The sequence below is a fragment of the Equus caballus genome, chromosome 21 (assembly GCF_041296265.1).
Source record: "Equus caballus isolate H_3958 breed thoroughbred chromosome 21, TB-T2T, whole genome shotgun sequence".
In the NCBI taxonomy this organism is placed as follows: Eukaryota; Metazoa; Chordata; class Mammalia; order Perissodactyla; family Equidae; genus Equus; species Equus caballus.
This window is the reverse complement of record NC_091704.1, coordinates 45,969,762-45,990,373: the sequence shown is the minus strand read 5'-3', so window position 1 is coordinate 45,990,373 and position 20,612 is coordinate 45,969,762. Positions and strand designations below refer to the sequence as shown.

Genomic DNA, 20,612 nt, shown 5'->3' with positions numbered 1-20,612 from the left:
ACCCTGGAGTTTGAGGGTAAGTTTTCTGCTGGATTCAAGCTTTCTTTGAGTTTTGAGCTCTCCAGGCTTTATTTGGGATCTGTTTTTTATTTTTATAAAGGCCTCATCATTTCTGTTTTACGGTCTTTGTCCTTTTTATGAACACTCATTTAGCCTTTGGTCTGACTGTTTTGGAACCAGGCTGTTCCTATTGGAACTGTGCTAACATTTGGCCCAACTCCTTTGGATATGGGCTGTTCCTATTGCAAATGTGCTGGTATTTGGCTTGCACACTGTTTAGGAAGTTTTCTTTTGCTCTAGAGAAAAACCTCTGATAAATGGGATCCTATTCATCTAAATGCTTTGAGGGCACCCTTCTTTCAGAGACCCCAGCTGGTTTTATGTTCAAAAATTGTGGTCCATCTTCATGTGCATTTCTAACTAAATAGATGAACTTAACCAAAAGTAATTAAGATTCAGAAGTTTACAAAAGACAAAATGACTTCAAAAACAGCTCTAAAAGAATCCTTATATCGTGCAAAAAAACAACCAAACACACAAAAAAACCTTTGGTAAAATACGATTAATAAAAACTTTGGCTATCTGACCAGGTAATCTTAATTTAGTCCATCTGCTAGAGAGTTCTTATGAGTTTTGTACCTGATATATGGCTAAAATTTTTTAATAAAGCTGTAAGATCTCTGTGTCTATCTGTATGTTATGTATGTTCATATATGTATGTAACAGATATGTGATATTTTTCTACTTCTGGATAATGTTACCAAAGTTAATTTGTAAAAGAGCTCTATTTATTGGGTTAAGGAAAATCATATGCTTATATAAATTAAGCAGTCCTAAAAAATATTCTCAGGAATATAATAGAAACTAACCCAAATGTTTTTCAGGTTCACATGATCTGGGAAAATGTGCAAAATTAAAGCTAGTTTAAGTTTGTTGGGCTAAGTGAAGCAGGCATGTCTTTAGAGTTATCAGCATTAAATATAATATTTTTATTCTACTCGGGTTTATTAGTAAAATAAGTTCATGCTATCTTTGTTGCAAAATTTGTCAGCAAAAAATTTACTTGAGATGATGGCTGACTTTGTCTTATGTCCCATGAAGTTTTTCTGAATAGTCTAAACATAATTTTTGGGAAGAAATTATTTAGATAGATAAAAATGGGATAAGTCTTAAGATGCAATAATTATGTTTTATGGTATTTGTGCTGAAAAAAAATTGCATCCCCAAATCTTTTCAGATAACTCAAAGCTTTAGAGTTTTTGCTAAGTTAAATTAAAAGATAGAATTTCATTGAATATCTGGATCATTCTCCAAACAAGATAAAATACTAAAACATTAATTACTGAACATACACCTATCTACTTTCGGCTTCCTATTGTAGAGAAACCAAAGATAAATTTGGGTCTGTTAGTAACCATGTCTTGTGCCACGTTGAAAGATTATACTATTTAAAAGGGTATCTGCTTCTAGAAATTATGAAATATATTTATAAATTTGCTAATCCACATTGCTTACTTCTTAGTTTTCACTAGGAATCAAGGATTCTAAGGCTTAAGAATTCTAATTAACATATGTAATTAAAGCTAATAGGAAGGGTAAGGGAAACATCCCCATATGCAAAGAAAGTAGAATGTGTGTTTTGGGGTTAGAAAAAGGTGTGAGGTATGGAGATATATTTTTGTTCATGAAAAAGAAAATAATTTTGTCCTAAAAGAAAATAGTTGCTAGAATAAAAAAATGAAAGGATAGGACAAAAATTGAATGTAAAAAGAAAATTGTAGACAGTCTGTGAAATAAGAATCTTTAGTTAGCAATTTTATATGCAATCAAGCTGGATAAGATTAAATAAAATTGCTACAAGTGTGTTAAAGTACGCTTTAATAGCAATAGTGTACTTATGTAAAACAGGAACTTAATTTTTTTTCATCTGCTAAAAAGGACAAAATTTGCTTGGGCTATTGATCTGTTCCTGATAAGAGACTGTGAAAGGTTTTTTCTTACTTTTTTGTGTTTTATCAAAATTATTTCCTGTGCTTTGTGTTAAAAGCTAAGAGTTTTCTACTAAAAAGAGCTAAGATTTTTGCAGCTATCTAATCTTTTATATTTGTCTTTGAAATTTTTTGTCACTTTGGTTAAATGCATAAGTAAGTATTGTTTTATAATTTTCTGGGATCCAATTTGGTCAAAAGTCCAAAACTTGTGTATTTTTGACAAACTTCCCCCAAATCAAATTCTAAATAAATTATTTTTGACCTGAAAGTAACTTTGGGAATTTCCAGAGGGCCCCCGGGCTTTCTCAAAGAATTTGTTCTCTTATGAAAAATGGAGATGTTAAACTAATTAGGCTTATTTGATGTGTCAAATTATGTAAGAAGCACTGTCAAATAAACGATGATAAACTTTCTTAGGTTATATTATATAGGTGAATGTTATTAAAATAAATGTTCTAGAGATTGTATGAAAATTCTTAAAAGTCTGATATATCCTAGTATAATGTTATTAGTGATAATTTTATGTCACAATATAATGTGTGTCACAAAAATGACCAAATTTACTTGGCAATCACATTATAATGAACCTTCATCACATCTCTAACCATTGCTATTTTTAAGTCTTTTGTCATTTAAAGACAGTTAGCGTTTTACTCTGGTGCTTTGCAAATATATTTATCTTCAGAGAAATTCATGGAACAGATCCTGACAAATACTCTAGAATGCAGGTCCTTGATAACTTTAAGTTGACCACACTGAACTGGATTTAAAGGACCCCCTTTTCTCCTCTCCTTTGAGAAAGTGTATCTTTACAACACAGGTTAAAACATTTATCTTTTTCTCCATCTCTGATCCCTCCAGAATTTGGAAACTCCAGTATTCTTTTCATGACAGTATATGTATTTGCATAAATTCTATTAGAATCTGTTCTCCTTATAACCAGAGACAAGTGGAAACATTGGCTATATTACCAAGGCTTTGACTGGAATGTCATTTTCAAGAGAGGTATACATAGACTCAGGTATTTACTATGCTTATCTTTGATAAAAATGAGAGTAATCATAGAGAGAGAAATTATATTTGTGCCTTTGTAGATATTAAATTCTAGTCCTACTAATTGTCTTTAAGGTTTTGGTATATACCTGTAAGTTAGACTGGATCCTAAATTTTTCTAGTTTCCTGAAATGTCTGGCTACAACTCTCCAAACTAATGTTTCCAATTTTCTTACTGCCCTTGAAGTCTCCTTGGAAGGGATTATACCACTCCTTAATACCCAGATGGCAGCCAAACTTCAGGGACTCGAACCTTGGGTACACATCTCACAGCTAAAGAAGTCTCCACCTGACATCTGGTCCTGTACAAATGCTGGAGCTCTCCAAATCAAATTGACCAGGAAGAGAAGCAGCTGACATCTCAGGCAGCTTTCCTAAGATGACTGGACCAGTCCTATATACCCTTTTCTCACTGTTATTTATTCTCTCTTTCTGCTTTGTGGAAAGACAATGCCCTTGTCCACATTTCGCAAAACTTTGCAAAAGAGGAAAACCTCTTTTGATTATGGCCTTTTATAAACAGCCTCATCATTATCCTTCATGACAAATTAATCTTTTCACTTGCTTTTTCTGAAGATTTGGAAAGTTCAGAATTCACAGAACTCTTTCTTTCATCTGGACTATTAATTGACTCTGGATTCTTATCCAAATTCATGGTCTCTGAATTTGCAAACTTACAGGCTGCATTATTGGATAAAACCTTTGGTTCCAAACAATTCTTTTGAGATAACAACACTGTTTTAATACATCTTTGAAGTTTTGTTATTTTTGCAAAGTTCGTCAGCTATTGCTTCTTGTTTATTCCTGCACTGTGTCTTCCAAATGCCCTCAGTGAATTCTTTCACCTTGAATGTACTCTTGCTGTATTCACTATTCTAAAATATAAACTTTATATGGGAAAATGCCTGAGAATTCTCCCTCCTACCCCTCCCTTGTTACTTGAATGTTTCCAATCTGTGCAATTTCCCTCTGACAGGGGATATCACATCCAGAAAAGATCTTTCCTGGCAACAAGGGACAAAGGCCCCTGAATTCAGAAAACCTAACTCTTGATCAGTGATGCTTTTGGAGAAAGCTCTTGATCAAAAGGGAGAAATATGAAACTGAATAAAACAAACCTCATTTAAAATGGAGTCATGTGGCCAGAAGGGAAAGCTCTCATGCACTGCCACTCAACATCAATTACAAGAAGAATCAAGAATTACAGACTCCAACAGGAAGAGATGCATGTTGCATCCCCAACAAGAAATCGACTACTCCAGCAGCTCAGCCAATGAGAAACCCTGAACTCTCATTTTCCATCAATGGACTTTTGTTCAAAACAGCATCTCCCAATTTTCTCCTTTTTCTCTATAAAATAACATTCCTCTACTTTGCTTACAGGACTTACCTATGGCTTTTGCTATAGCTTGCTTAGCCTGAATTGAAATGCCTCTGCTATTCTTGAATAAACCCATTTTGCTGGTAAAATAACTGGCTTTTTTATTTGTTTAGGTTGACACTAGTCATCATGAGGTGACCTTCATAAAACAGTTGTGTGAGAACACTATATAATAGTTCATACAACTGTACAAGATGTGCAAACAGTCAGGTGGCATTGGGAGAATGAGCCCACAGATAAAAGAAACAGTGCTCATAGAGCCTTTGTCCATTACATCTCCTACCTGCAGTGCCAGGTCCCTTCTTTCCTTACAGTTTCCATTATTCAAATTCCAACTTGTGATTCAAGGCCATCTCATATGGCCTCTTCTTTGAAGCTTTCTCAAATTGTCGTTCCAATTCAAACTTCCGTAGTCATCTGTCTGTAAAATAATCACGTAGAAGAGGGGGAGTGCATAACTTCAACAGTCAGACTCCCAGCTATGCCACCTATCCCAATGGAATCTTGGGCAAATTGTTTAATCCGTCTGAACCTTAATTTCCTCATGTAAAAGTCGAGATAGTAATAGCACCTTTAACAATGATGACGTAGTCTATTAAAGTTCTTAGCACAACCTGGAATATAGTAGGTGTTCAAGAAATGTTAGATATTATCAGTATTATTATTATAGAAATAATTATTTTTCAGTGTATGATAATACTAGCATAATAGCTGGTACATAGTAGTGAAATATTATCTTCTTATAATTTATTATTTAATCATTTTATATTCTGTATTTTTTCTTTTCCTCTAAGAACTCTTAATAACACTGAAAATTTCTTTTGTAGTTAGTCACTTACCCATCTTGTCTCCCCAGTGAGATTCTAAGTTCTTGAAGGCACATTGTTTCAAAACATCTTGTCTGTGGAAGGCAGAGAAATTTGAGGTATTCACAGTTTTAGTGTTATTTGCTCTCTGGTCAGGGAATTGCTAACCTCCCTACAAATGAAAGAAATACCACCCTTGAATGCAAGTCCAGCTGTGCTGCTCTGCAAGGCTAACTCAGCTAGGGAGGACACATGGTCTTTGTTGCCCTTAGCAACTGGGAAGATTCCAAATAAATGCATTAATCCAAATAAATGCAGCATTCCCTACGCAGGACAGACAGTGTGTATAGGGAATGTCTTTAAATGAGTGGTGACTCAGAAAACAGGGCCTCTTTCCTCTAGCATTAATAAATATGGCAAACCCCAGACAGCCTGGGTATGTAGGTTCTGGGCAGAATTTGATTTAGGATTTTCTTTTCCCAGTAAGTCATAATTGCCATGGTGCTAACACCTGTCACTAGAAAAAGGCAAAAATCAGTGTAATTACCAGATTAATTGCCTCAGGAATACATTCTTTTAGTAATTTGGTTGGAGGAAGTTCAAGAATGCAAGTGATGAGTTGGTTTCAAATGTGGGAATGACTGAAGTTGCCCTAAGTGCCGAGCTCTCTGAATCTAAGGGAGAAGGGGGAGGGTAAGGGAGTCATGTTATTATTAAAGACAATAGAAAATCAAGTTATTGAAGACTCATTCAGTGATGGGTAAAATCAACTCTAATAATAATCTTTCTAGTCTGCATGAAAATATAAACAAAAAATTATTAGATTTCCCAACCAAGAAATTAGTGATGGGGTTGGCCTGATAAGAAGATAATAATTGATGGCCTAAAGAACACTTGTCTGACATTATATCCACCTCTTAAAATAAAGCCAGATTAAAGAGGACTAAGCAGGGGAAGGGTCTTTAGGTGATAGGGTAGAACTTACATCTGATAGCATACTGCTGGCAACATTATTTTCTTGTTGTCTACGTCATTAAATTCCTTAAAGGTCCTATAGGCCATCTAGATAAAATTAAAATCACAAACCAATGTAGTGATCCTGTTCCTAGACCACCAACTTTGAAATTCCCATTGCTAATGGTCCAATTTCCTTGAAATCATTTTAGCAAATCAAATTATAATAAAGAGTCTGACTCCAGTTTTGATGTTTAACCTCTGACAGCTTTCAAGCCTTACTCCTTCCACTTCCCCTTTTTGCTCCACATCTGAGTAAGCCAGAAGAAGATCCACACACTGTCTCCCTTGGCACCGGCAGAATATTCAAAACATGCAAACGTTAGCCAGAAGTAACATTTATCCTGGCCCCAACCCTAGCCCCAATAAAAACCAAAGCCACCTGTCTCTTCTTTCACTCAAGCCATTCCAGACAGGCTTGAGTACCTGCCCTATTCTTCACCAGGAAGAAAAAGAAATAAAAGGCATACAGATCAGAAAGGAAACATAAAACTGTCTTTATTTGAAAGTCACATGATTACAGGAAATCTTAAGGAATCTACCTAAAAGGAACTAGAAGTAATATGGGAGTTTAGTAAGTTCACAGTATACAATTCAATATTTTAAAAATCAATTGTATTTGTATCTACCAGCAACCACTGTAAATGGAAATTTTTAAAATTATCATTTACTATAGCACAAAAACTATAAAATTCTTAGATATAAACTTAACAAAATATATACATGACCTGTACACAGAAAACTATAAAACATTGCTGAAAAAATTTAAAAGACATAAAGTGATGCTTATGGATTAAAATATTCAATATTGTTAAGATGTCAGTTCTCTCCAAATTAATTTATAGATTCAATGAAATCCCAATTAAAAATCCCAGCAGGCACCTTTTAGAAATTGACAAGCTGATCCTCAAATGTGTATAGAAACACAAACAAACTTGGGGCTGGCCAGTGGCGCAGCGGTTAAGTGCGCACATTCTGTGTTGGCAGCCTGGGGTTCCCTGGATCAGATCCCGGGTGCAGACATAGCCTTGCTTGGCAAGCCATGCTAAAGTAGAGGAAGATGGGCATGGATGTTAGCTCAGGGCCAGTCTTCCTCAGCAAAAAGAGGAGGATTGGCGACAGATGTTAGCTCAGGGCTGATCTTCCTCAAAAAAAAAACAAGAAAGAAAGAATTACAAGGGAGCTAAAATAGCCAAAATAAGTTTTTTTAAAAAAAAAACAAAGTTAAAAAGACAGAATGGTATTGTCATACATTAAACATATAGATCAAAGGAACAAAATTAAAATTCATAGACAGACTCTCATATAAATAGCCAATTAATTTTCAACAAATGTGCCAAGGCAATTCAGTGGGGGAAAGGAAATCTTTTCAAAGAATAGTGCTGAAATAACTGAATATCCATACGTAAAAAAAAAGGAATCATGTTGACTCTTACATTCTCCAATATATAAAAAATAACTTCAAATGGAACAGAACCAAATATAGTTTTAGTAAGAGCTAAAACTATAAAATTTCCAGAAGAAATCATGGGAGAAAATCTAGTGACCTCTGGTTAGACAGTTTTCTTAAATTGGATACAAAAAGCATGAAGTATTTTAAAATTGAAAAATTTGATTTCATCAAAATTTAAAACTTTTGCTCTTCCAAAGACACTGTGAAGAAAATAAATAGGAAAGCCCCACAAACCCTTATATGAGAAAATATTTACAAAACTTATGTCCAATAAAGAACTTTTATCCAAAATATATATTTTAAAAACTCTTACAACTCATTAAGGCCAAAACAACAGAAACAACAAAAAGAGCAAAGATTTTGAACAGATACTTCACCAAAGGAGACATACAGGTGGCAAAAGATTCTCAAAATCACTAGTCACCAGGGAAATGGAAATTAAAACTATAATTGAACATTACTACTCATATTCTAGAATTTCTAAAATCAAAAAGACTGAGAATACCCAAGGGTTGGCAAGAATGTTGGGCAATTGAAATGTTCATAAATTTGGATTTCTTATAAAGTTAAGCATATATTTACCATATGACTCAGCAATTCAGGTTTTAAAAATGTACTGAAGAAAAATGAAAATACATGCCTACACAAAGACTTGGGCTCATGTGTTCACAGCAGCTTTACTCATAATAACAAAAAATAGGGGAAAAACAAATAGTCATCAGATGGTAAATGGAATAAACACAGTGTGATATCCACTAGAACACTACTCAGCAACAAAAAGAAACAGACTACTGACAAACACACAGCATGGATGGATCCTAAAACATTATGCTAAGTAAAAGAAGTCAAGACTGAAAAATAAAAAATTACATAGTGTATTTCATTTATATGAAATTCTAGAATAGGCAGAACTGTAGTCAAAGAAGGCAAGCTCAGTGGTTAACAGGAGCCAAGGAATGACAAGGGAGGATGGACTGCAAATGGACGCAAGGGACATTTTTGAAGTGACAGAAGTGTTCTATATCATGATTATGATGGCTGTTACACAACTGTATACATTTGTCAGATTTCGTAAAATTTTGCATTTTGTCCCATGAATTCTATTCTAAAACTCTGTTCTAATGGAGAGATCTTTAATATGTGGAAAAAATTAGCCACAATGGTATCTATTGCACGTTAAAAAATAATAGAAAACTTGGAAATAATGTCTAATTGTAAGAAATTTAGTTAAATAAATTATGGTATACCTATAAGAAGGATTGCTATGAAGCTATTAAAAAATGATGGTGTAGAGGCTGGCCTGGTAGTGTAGTGGTTAAGTTTGTGTGCTCAGCTTTGGTGACCCAGGGTTCACACCTTCAGATCCCAGGCAAAGACCTAAATACCACCCATCAAGCCAAGCTGTGGTGGCATCCCACATAAAAAATAGAAGAAGATGGGTGTAGATGTTAGCTCAGGGCCAATCTTCCTCAGCAGAAAAAAGAAAAAAATTATAGTGTTGATGAATATTTAATGACACAGAAAGATGTATGATTACTTTTATGTAGATAACAAAGCAGTATATCTATAGTCCATTTTATTATCCTTTTATGTGATTGTTACATGTATGTATAAACGTGAATATGTATGTGTATATACATATATTTAGATCTCTATATATTATAAGGTTATGTACCACCATATTAACTGCTTCTTTCTTCATTTTGTTTATCTTTATTTTCCAAGTGTCTGATAATAAGCATGCATTTCTTTTGAAGCAAGAGAAAAAAACAAAATTTAGTATCTTAAAAAATACATATCTTGTCTTTACGAGGCTTAGTGTCTAGACAGAGAAAGACACATGTAAATACCATAATACATGGTAGAATGAAATAAGCCCCCATTGGAGGTGAGGGAGAAATGGTTGTGTCAAGTACAGTTTCACACCAACGCTGGAACTACTGCTCTCTCCAACATCCAGACCATGGCCTGTTCTACCTACACCACTGGGCTTACTGTCTTCACTCATGTGGATTTTCTCTCAGGGGTTTCATGATCTCTGACTGCCATCCCATCCCTGAGTCCAGGGCATCAGACAAGAATATCCATATTTGAACTTCAGTTGTGGACTGAGTTCAAGTTCCCTCTCACGACAAGTCAAAGATACACCTGGACATCTGCTGCAGTGTCCTTGAACTGAAGGCTAAGTACCATTTTCAGAGGTCCCCCAGAAATTCCGTGATAGAAGATGACTTGCTCAGGAGAAAGAATACCTCTAAAAGACATTGTATCCCCAGTGTCTGGCACACAGTCGGTGCTTAGCAATATTTGCTAATTGCCTAGTGGACAATATATTGAGAATAAAAGCATGGGCTCAATATTGTTTTGGCAGACTGGTCATTGCCTTGGCTTAAGCTGGGAGGACTTTCTGAAAACACTGGAATTCTTTGATTCAAAGCGTTGTCTGCACAATGCCTCCACCCTTGTTGTGGTCTTACATTTGCGGCAATTCGAGGACAGAAATGTTTCCTGCTGGTCATTAGGATGCTTTCCATCTCACCAGTTGGTATATTTACAAACTAAACCTATTTCCAGTGTTTTCTACGCAATTTTCCTGTAGTGCTGAGCAGAGTTGAGCAAGTTAAGCAACGAGCAGTTTGGTTCAAATTCTCCAACTCTTTCTCAATTTTTTGGATACACTAAAACCACGAACACATTTCTACCTGGAAGTTTTGTCTTTCATTTTTCAACCTCAATGGGTTTTCAACAAAACTGAATCCCTGTTGCAGATCTCTTTGTGTTCCAGTACATCCAAACTCAACTTTGCCAGAACCATCTAGTGTTTCTGGTTAGAAATCTCCAAATACTTGTGTCTAAGAAAAGGATAGCCGGAATCGCAATATACATTCAAAAAAACTAAAAGTGAAAAAAACCAAGTGTGGATAGAAACTGTATAATATAATAAAATCCAAATCATGAATCCTAATTTATGATGTAGAAAAATGAATACTGACTTAGGAGTGACATGTTGAGTCCAAAATCTCCTTTTACGGTCTGATTGGTTAAGGCAGGTCACTTGAACTTTCTGGGCCTCAGTTTCTCCCTTTCTTGTCTGAGAGCGGGTTTCTTTCATTTGGGTCACTAAGTTCCCTTCAACTCTAATATTCTATGGTTTTATAATGTTCTCTTGCAGATGCTTGGGGGAGGCAGTCATTTGGCAAGATGCCTCCTCAGTCACTGCCTTGTCTCACTGCTTGTCAGTGTGTGCAAAAACAATAAATAACCCATCGGTTGCAAGAAAAGTATGTGCTGGATCAAGCTGATGTGTCTGCTCTCTGCCTTCTGGAGTGGACGGAGGAGACTTTGATGTTGTTGGAATGAATTCCACATTTTGACCTAGGGACCCCTCAGCTCCAAGTGGGCCCCATTGCCAAATACAGGAAACAATGATTTCCAATTAAAGAAATGTTCTGTACCTCTTTCAAAACTGCCAGGGTTGTTTCATTTTAGAAAGAAAAAAATAATCCCAAAGATTAAATTTCTTATCTGGAAATGGTAAAAAAAAAATAAAAAGAGGGCCTAGAACATGCTCTTCATATACTGATCCTACATAATGGCAGGTAAGGAACAGGCTAAGTGATATAGCCAGTCTGAATGTTAATATGGAGCTTACCCACATTCTTGATTTATTATGGAGAAAACAGACATGAAACACTCATGTAATCCTACATGGCATCCGAAAGTCTCGAGGCATTTCTCTGCTCAACCCTGATGTCCAGATCAACACGTTCCTTGGACTGGAGCTTTGTGGTGGCCCATGAAATTGGTTATGTACAAGATGCAGCACACTTCCTGTCATGTAAGAATTGCTACTTCTCTTCTCCTTCCCCAAATGTGATGTCAAAACTATCCAAAAGCCTGTCTCCTCCATATTCATTCAGCTCCTTTAGAGTAGAATAGCATTTTCTGGCATGTATGCCCTGGAACTCCAATCCTGACAAATAAATAAAGTGACACCTGTACTAATAAATTTGAGATGTGCTGCATAATCTCTCCTTCTCTTGAGGTTCACTTAGAAAATCAAAGGCTCTAAGAAGTTGCACACACAATAAGTGGTGGTTTTGTTAATGACCAGGGAGAGCAAAGACTACAGGGTAAAGGACGCACTTCATTTCTCTGTAAAGACTATTCATATTTCCTGATCCCAAACTTCCTCTCTGACTTATCTCTTCCAATCGCTCCCACCAGTTGGAAATAATCTTTCCTCTTCCAAACTATAATAGACCTTGATTTGTATCTGTCCCATAAACTTTTTAATATCTTTTTTATATTATAGATATATAGAGATATGTTATCTGTCCTAATTGCCTGTACTCTGCTAGAGAACATATTTCTCATTCTTCAATCTTTATCTACCGTTGTAGATAAAGACCTTGTACATGAGAGCAATCTATAAACATTTGATTGAATGGATCAATCAGTCTAGGAACTAGCATTTTCTAAATGTCTGCACCATCACTGGCAAATAGAAACAGAATCTACATAAAATTTCAAGTCATTAAAAAAAAAACAGTACTATATTCAAAGCTAAAGTTGGGAAAATGAAAATATTAACACTAAAGATATAAGTAACATATGTCTCTCCTTCTCTCTTCACTCACTAATTCAATTACAGAATATCATCACTCTTTTACCTTCAGATGTGAAAATGTGCTTCATAGTCACACAATTTATTTATCATAATTAAATGACTTTGGGGGAAATTTCAACTTCAGGGAATTCATTATAAAGGGATTATATTATTATTTGTGAAAAACATTATTTAGGCCCAATATATAGAGAACTACAGTGTTAAAGAGTCTGATGCCAAACTTTATCTGTTAGAATCATGATTGTTAATTGGTTAATTTTATATTCGAATTATTAAAAAATTACCAAATACGAGGCCCCCATAGATGATCAATTTTGAAACAATTTAGTTCCATAAAATGCATCTAATATTAAAACCAGACTGACAGAATTAAGTCAGTTTTTGGAGGATGTGAGAAACAAATATTGATCTCTAGGGAACAAATATGAAAAAGATATAGTCTCTATCCTCAATAGGCTTCCTGTATTGTAGGATTTCTCTACTTAGGCACTGTTGACATTCTGTGCCAAATAATTCTTTGTTATAAGAGGCTGTCCTGTACTTTGTAGAATATTTAATGGCATCCCTGGCCCCTACCCACTAAACGCCAGTAGCACTTCCTCAATTGTGAAAATCAAAAATGTCTAGTCATTGTTACATATATTTTGTCCCGGGGGACAAATTGCCCCAGCGGAGAACCTTTGTCATGCAGGAAGAGATACTTAAAATTGTATAAGGTTTCAGGGTCATCTGCTGACCACCAGTTCTCATTTTACAATCCTACCGAATGCAGGAAATGTAGGAAACCTTGGGCTAATTGTAGACTGAGTCTAAAACACAACAATAAATGTTTGATATTAATTCCCCTATTCATTGAAGAATAGAATAAAAATTAAAATATTTCTACTTTCTGGGGGTTTGAATCAGTCACTAAATATTCATTTATTGAGTTCGTCTTTGCATATAGCATTCAGGTAGGCACGAGAAAGATAGAACTGTCTGGTGTGGCTCTGTGTGCAGTTAAAATCTACATGAGCAGCAGAAGTAATAGAATTAAACTAAATCTCATCTTAGAGATAACTACCTACTCTTCCGTTTTTTTATATCAGAAAAATAAGACTCACAAAAGTCAGAAAGGTGATATGACCTAAGACATTTACCTAGTAAATGAACTTGGGCTAAGACATAAGTGTTCTGATTTCCAGTCCATAAGTTGGACCCATACCAAATAGCTAATTAGTGTGATACAGACTGTGAATGCTGGAGGTGATCAGAGTGAAAGGAAACTCAATAAGGGCTAGAACAGTTAGAGAAGGCAACAAAGAAATGGAGGGGATCAATCCAGGCCTTGAAGGTCACAGGTGGCTTCAGGGATGCGGTCGGGAGCGCCATTTTAGTATCTTACCCATGGCCTTGGTGCCAAGTTGGGAATGACATGAGAGAAGACAGAGAGGCAGGAAAGCATTTGATATGAGCCAAGGACTGAGTTCATGCAGGGAAAGAATAAAAATAAGATTTGGGATAGTTTTCAAAATCATTCTGAGGAATCCCAGATTACTTTCTTTCCTGGATACTGTCCGCACTTTTGTTCTTCAATCTTCAACAGCAAAACACCCCAATGACCCAGAAAGGGCTCTTGGGAGAGGCTTTGCTAGAGGTGAAAGGCATCCCCAAGTCTTCGGGCATGCTTGGAGCTGGCCAGCCCCCAAAGGCATCATGTTTATGATTCAAATTATGACCTCGAAAAGTTCTCACATGCCAAAGTGCTAGGAACAGAAACAATCATTGTGTTTCCAAAACTGAAACTTTCATCACTTCTTTCCCTTTAGTATTTGATATTGCATATTAAAATGAACTTGATTCCTTTTGTCTTGCATAAACTAAAATCTCCTTCTGCTTCAAGGGATGAGTCTGGCCTCAGCAAATGGATAGTGTAAATCATAAGAAAAGTGAAACTGATTATACAATTCAAGAAATTGAATTAATCCAATACCAAAAATAAATAAATAAATAGGCCTAGAACATGAAAATTTCATCAAAACAGATCCATTGAAAAAGAATGACAGGAAACAGCAGAGGGAAGTCAGCTCACTAACATTGTCAGCTTCTCAGAAAGACTGCCTGGAAAAAAAGGGAGAGAGAAAGTGAGAGGTCAAACCTCATCCTATTGGTCCATTATGGATGGAAATGATCCTTCTAATGTGTGAGTGCATACACATGTGTGGAGACGGAGAGAGAGAGAGGTATTCTGGGATGGAGGACTGGCATTGATTCTAGAAGGAAAAAATGAAGAAGGTAGATGATCTAGTTGAGGTTAAAAAAAGAATACAGAGAGGAAAGTACAGCTCTAATATAGCACTTACTACCACTATCACCAAGAGGTAACCAAGGTAAATAAGATAGTACTGCTTTTCTCCCACTTTCTCAGGCAAAACATGCCACTGAGGCATTGAGGTGACTTTACCCACTGTTCATGCCTTCTAAACATATTTGCTGAGTCCCAATTATGTAATTTCTTTTCTCTCCTATAACCAAATTTCAACTGTGTGAATATGTTTGGAGAGAAGTGAAATAAGGACACAAAACTGGAGGAGACATCGTTTCTGTTTCCAGTGTTATTCCCAACACTGTGTCTGAGTCTAGTGAAGAGGGACTGTGGGCAGAAGCTGAAGGAAACGTTCCAAAAGGGACTTCATGAGATATGGGGACCTGCTCAGTAAGGCATTGATGTTTTGGGTGACAAGGTGTGGCACGGAGCTAGGAATTGGGGCCTTCTCCACAACTCTATGTGAAGTATCCTTCTAGCACCTTCAGCGTGGTGAGAACTTCAGAAAGAGCATGAGGAGACTGCACCCTTAGTGGGACAACAGTGTCCCCAGAAAGAGTACCAGCAGTTGGGACACTGTTGGGGTATGTCCCTCAAGGGTACTTTTTATTTACTGAATACCTCAATAAATGTTTATTGAGAAGCTCTCTTTACCAGCCATTCTTCTAGATGCTGAAGTGACCAAGAAGCAAGGGCAGAAGAAAGCAGTAAGAGAAATAGAATAACACACTAGAAACTATTTATGATCTTATTTGGGACACCTCAGAGACTCCCAGAAATAACTGGGCTAAAGTGGAGCTGGGAGTTTGCAGTTGGAGGCTGAAACTATGCAGATGATGACACAATCCCGTTAAATTTGGGTTAATATTCTTATTATGTCCCCATTGCTGTATGCACACTGGTGTATACAAGAATGAATAAGGGCTGGAATGGTATCAAATGGTAACACTGGTTATTCACGGGCAGTGGGATTATGAATGACATTTTTATACAATTTCATATAATATTATCTATCATCCAAATGTTCTTGGGTGAATATATATCACTATTATAAACAGAAAAAAAATTTTGGTTAGGGAGGAAGTAGTATTACTCTGTCATTAACTTAATTTGCTTTGGATAGTATGATTCTCTGGGGGAAACTCTGACCCTACTGTATATTTAGAAGAAATGTAATTCAGATAAACTTACCAAAACAACAGATTAAAATGAAATGTGTTTCTAAACAACACGATAGAAGAATTGAAAAATTTCTCTGCTGCTGCTTTGTAATTAAATGTTTAATCTTATTGCATCTTTTACTCTTTCCAGCAAACTAAATTTTACCAGAAATAAAAAAGAAGAGGATAATTACCTCTCTGTGGGAACAATCATAAAAATAAGCTCTATAATTTCCTAGAAGTACAATTCTACATCAATAAGTAGATAATTAATTAAACACTCCAGATAATTCGAGAATTCAAATATCACATTTTTGCCCTGGTGGCTTCTCTATAAAGAGATGAAATGGTTTACAGGTATAGCTTATTCTGCATCCTGTTATCATAAACATGTACTTTCTAGTTCATTTGTAGGGAGTTCCTCCTGAAACATCTGGTCTTCAAAAGTTTAACGTTATTTCTAATGTAACCATGTACCTTAATGTTATACATATATTAATTGCTTCTCCTGGAGAACTATCATTCAACCTAGTGTACTGTTGGCATTCCTTTGTTAGTCAGAAACAAAGCGATGAGAAATTTTATCTAGTTTTTCCCCCTTCAGATCTAATTGCAATAAAAAAATGGAAGATTAATTTTCCTAAAAACAATGCAATGAGACTTTATGCCAACACAAATAACATGTCTGTGTCAGGGTTAGAGAAATGAGTAAGATACAGAGAGATATAGCAAGCCTGGAAAGGCCAGGCGTGGGTGGGGCATCAAAATGAGGGATAAGCATGGGGACCCCCGAATGTGGAGATTCATAGAAGTGAGAGATTCTAGAAAAAGAGGTGATGGCACTGATGTCCCCAAACAGGTCACTATTTACTGCTTGATGGTGATGATAGTGGCAACTATGCACCTGTATCACTAGTCCCGGAAAATAAACTCTAAATGCTGATTTGGTTGAACCAGACTTTGAACAGAGTTAATCCAAGAAGACCTTCAGAGAATTGCCAGGAAGGTTTACTGTCCACAAAACATTCATGACTCCAATCCAAACGCCAGGGCGAATTCAGCAAGTTTCAGAAGCCAGAATGGCTCCATCATGAAGAAAGGATGCTCCAGGCATCCCAGCCATGGACTATACAGACGTGGGGATGTATGTATACTTTGTTCTGGAAGCCCAGATCTTAGGGCCTGTTTGTGCCCTTCCAGACCTGATTGGTTAAGAGGTAACCTTTGCAGTGAGGAAGTTCACCGGGCCTAGGTCAGTTTCATTGGGGATCTTTGATGCATTACAGACATTCCTCTGAGCCCAAGTTCCCTTTCAGAGGCCCTCTGATAAGATCGCCTGGGAAATCCAAAAAAAGAGTTGTGAAGGACATCACAGATCACAGCCAGTCTACAGAAAAGCTTGACAGTTGGTTCTTTCTATAGCACTGAAAATGTGGGCAATTTTCTAGTAAATATTCTACTGTCTTCTTATTCAGTCCCAGCCTGCCCTGGGAGCTAGGCAGAGCCAGCTGGAAGATATGAGATATTGAGGGCCTTCTCCCCTCCCTGATGGAGATAAACCAAGTTGGATTCTCAGTCTACTTCTAAGTCTTGCCAAATGAGCTGTTTTGCCTGAGTCAATCCAATAACCTTATTGTAAAAATGTATACACTTTTCCACATTACAAATGCCATACAGCTGAAAATGCAGGCCCTTCAGTGATTGTCAAATCACACAAGAGGATGGGAATGGCATTCACGTTGAACTACAATTCACCATCTCTATGGTACTTGCCAAGGCTTTCTCATTGTTTCCATTTCTTTTCTTTCTTTTCTTTTCTTTTTCTCTTGGCAGGGGGAAACAGAAAAAATATGCTTTGGGTTTTTCCCACTTAAAAGAGAAACTCAGGTCTAAGTAAATAGTGCATCTTCATAGTTCTTCTCTTGCTTTCAAGGGGAAAAAACAAGTGGAAAAATTATTAAATAAATTTGGAGAGAAGGAGAATCCCTCTGCTTTAAGCTAAAATATGGGTGAAACAAGTATAGTTGCATATCAGAAAAAAAATTATTTTGACCCATATTACCAAGCTAAATTCCAAGAATCATCTGAAAAATACATTCTGTGGCAAACTATTCAATGGCACTCATCAGCTGGAGTTGTTAAGATTAGGGTTACATTTCCTAGTCTAGAGTGCTGGGACTTCGCAGTTCCCTTATGGAAGCTCTCCTAGGTAGAAAGGTAAGTCCGTCTAAAGAAAAGAGAAGCTGAGGCAGGTGGACTTGATGCCAAAACTCAGTTCTGGCTTCTACTAGCTATGTGCACTTGGACAAGAAGCTTAACCTTCTAAGCTTTTACTTCCTCATTCTTATGCTCATGACAATAATAGTACCTTCCTCATTAGGTGCACTAATGTATGTAAAGCAGATAACACAGTACCTAGCACATGATAAGTATGCAAGCATGCATTAAACCAGGAGTCAGAATTATAGCCTGTGGGCTACCAGGTTTTGTAAATAAAGTTTTATCAGAACACAGTAACACCCATTCATTTATATATTGTCTATGGCTGCTTTCTAGCTACAAGAACAGAGCTGAGTAGCTAGGACAGAGAACATGTGGTCTGCACAGCTGGCAATATTTGCTATCTAGACCTTTCCAGAAAACGTTTTCGAATCCCTGCATAAATGACAAAAAATAACTATTATCATGATAGTTTGCTCTTCTTTTTTTTTATGAAGAGAGAAACTGATTCTCAGAGAAGTGTAGCAACTTAGCAAAAATCACCCAGCAAGGTGGTAACAGGGCTTCTCTGACCTCTTTCCCACCCCAAGTTCCTTCCTTTGCTTGTAGAACCTTGAATAAGTTCCTTTTGTCCAGATGTACATTTAGCTTAGGGTCCTATAACACAGCTGCTATTTTTTCAACTCATTGGCTTTCAATTCAAATTTAACTTACTAAAACCAACCATTATCTTTTAGAGCTTTGAAGGCGATTAAAAGTTGTACATAGCTTGGTTCATCCTGAGAACCCTACCTCAAAATATTCTTGACGAAAATTTGACTCATATACCCCCACTATGCCTGTTATCTCTCTCTGGGCTCAGTTTGCTTTGAAGTCAGAGAGAGCAGAAAACCTCCCCAGAGGGAGAGTGTCCCGACCAGAGCCTTGATCTCTGAAAGTAAATTCAACAAAAGCCTCAGGGTCACCCACGCTATCACTGAGCTGGTAGGTTAAAAACTGAGGAGTGCAGACAAACTGGCAGTTAAAATTAAAGTTTTCCAGAAAGACAGTTCAGTTGAAAAAGCCTTTCACTTCCACAACACGCTGGCTTACTCACTGATAAGCCATCAGAGACACTTTTACAAAGTGAATTTGATGTGTGGTTCTTTCTGTTCACTTCTGCCCCCAGAAGTCCCTTGCTATTAAAATAAAAAGTAGAATTTGAGCTAAAACTTTAAAAAGGGAAAAAATACGCAAATAGCTCAAGAGAGAAAAGGTGATTGAAGCAGGATTTCTGTGAGTTTGTCTCTCAGGTTGAAGAAAGACAGCATCGGAACACTAATAAATGGTTCCTCCCTGCCCTTGGGTTTTCTGCCCTTCCACTGTGTAACCCTTACAAGACTTTACTAAAAACAAGTTTTTAAAAAATTGAATTATTCTCTCACCCAGATGTTGAGTTGGCTTACCTGCAGAGATAAAATGTCCTTCTCTGATGCAAAGATGAACTTCCAACAGAACTAACAGTCACACAGAGTGAGAGAACTTCCTGAATTCAAAAATTACACTTCAGGATTTGGAGTTCATGAAAAAATAGCAACTAGATTTGAACAATTCGAGATTGCCACTGTTAATCAAGTTGGCTCTTTAATATTTTATTCAATTTAAGATATATTTATTTTTTTCTTTCTTAAAACCCTCTAGGATTGAGAGCAAGTCACAGACTCGAGGCAGAATTTTACAGGCAAGTTACAAGAGCCTGACAAAGGAAGTTTATAAAGGGAATGCTGACACCACCTTAACACAGCAACATGACTGGTGCCACCATAACCATAACCAAACTATGCAGAAAGTAAATTTTTTTTCCAGTAATAGACAACAGAATGTGAAATTCCCACATTGAAATAAAGCACATTTGCTGTTTATTTCCTGGATTCTGAGATCATAACAATTTTGTACGTGAGGTGACTTGAGGAAATAGTATAGAAATTCAATCAACACATACAAGAGAGATGCAGACACACGTGATGGCCAACTTGTCTTGCTTCCTCCTTGAAACCAACTAGAATCTTCCTGCAACAAGCAACTTTCATTTTTCAAGTATACGTTCGTTAAGAGGATTAAAAAAGAGGGAGAAAAATACTGCAACCTGACCATATACAATAGAAAAAACAGCAGAACACCGAAGTTGTCCAACACAGGGCAGATATAAAATAAAACTGAAAATAGCCTAAGGAAGACACTACACAGGTCCTGGTGTTCCTCCATGTTGGTATTGAGCAGGGAAAAAAATAATGGGGAAAAATGCAAGAGCTGGTCCCTTAGATTCACAGAGCTCCATCCCAGTTGGAGGGCCACAGGTTTACACTCATTCATGAACAGAGATGGGTGACACCTCAGGATTGGTTCAGAGCATTCCTATTTCCCTGTCTCTGGCAGAATCTCTTGGATCACTTCTTATCTCCTGGAAAGTGGAAGAGCAGTCCTGCTACTTCACCATCCACGGAGAAGTTAACCCACGGCCCCCCTTTCTGTTCTTCTGTCTTTTTAAATCTGAGCTCTTCAATTTTCTCAGCTCATCTCCTTAGGCAGAGCTTTTTTGGGGAGGGTGTATGCATTCACT

The 20,612-nt window shown here is 36.7% G+C and overlaps 1 long non-coding RNA gene across 1 annotated transcript in view; it reads right to left on the bottom strand.

Moving 5' to 3' along the window:
- LOC111769811 (uncharacterized) overlaps window positions 1-19,716 on the bottom strand; it is a 144,973-nt gene extending 125,257 nt beyond the window's left edge. The window contains exons 1-3 of the long non-coding RNA XR_002802619.2: window positions 19,459-19,716; window positions 5,265-5,326; window positions 4,709-4,846 (exon numbers count right to left, since the gene is read on the bottom strand). This is a non-coding gene — a long non-coding RNA (uncharacterized lncRNA). The remainder of the gene's footprint in view (window positions 1-4,708; window positions 4,847-5,264; window positions 5,327-19,458) is intronic.
- Between the last annotated feature and the right edge of the window lie 896 nt (window positions 19,717-20,612).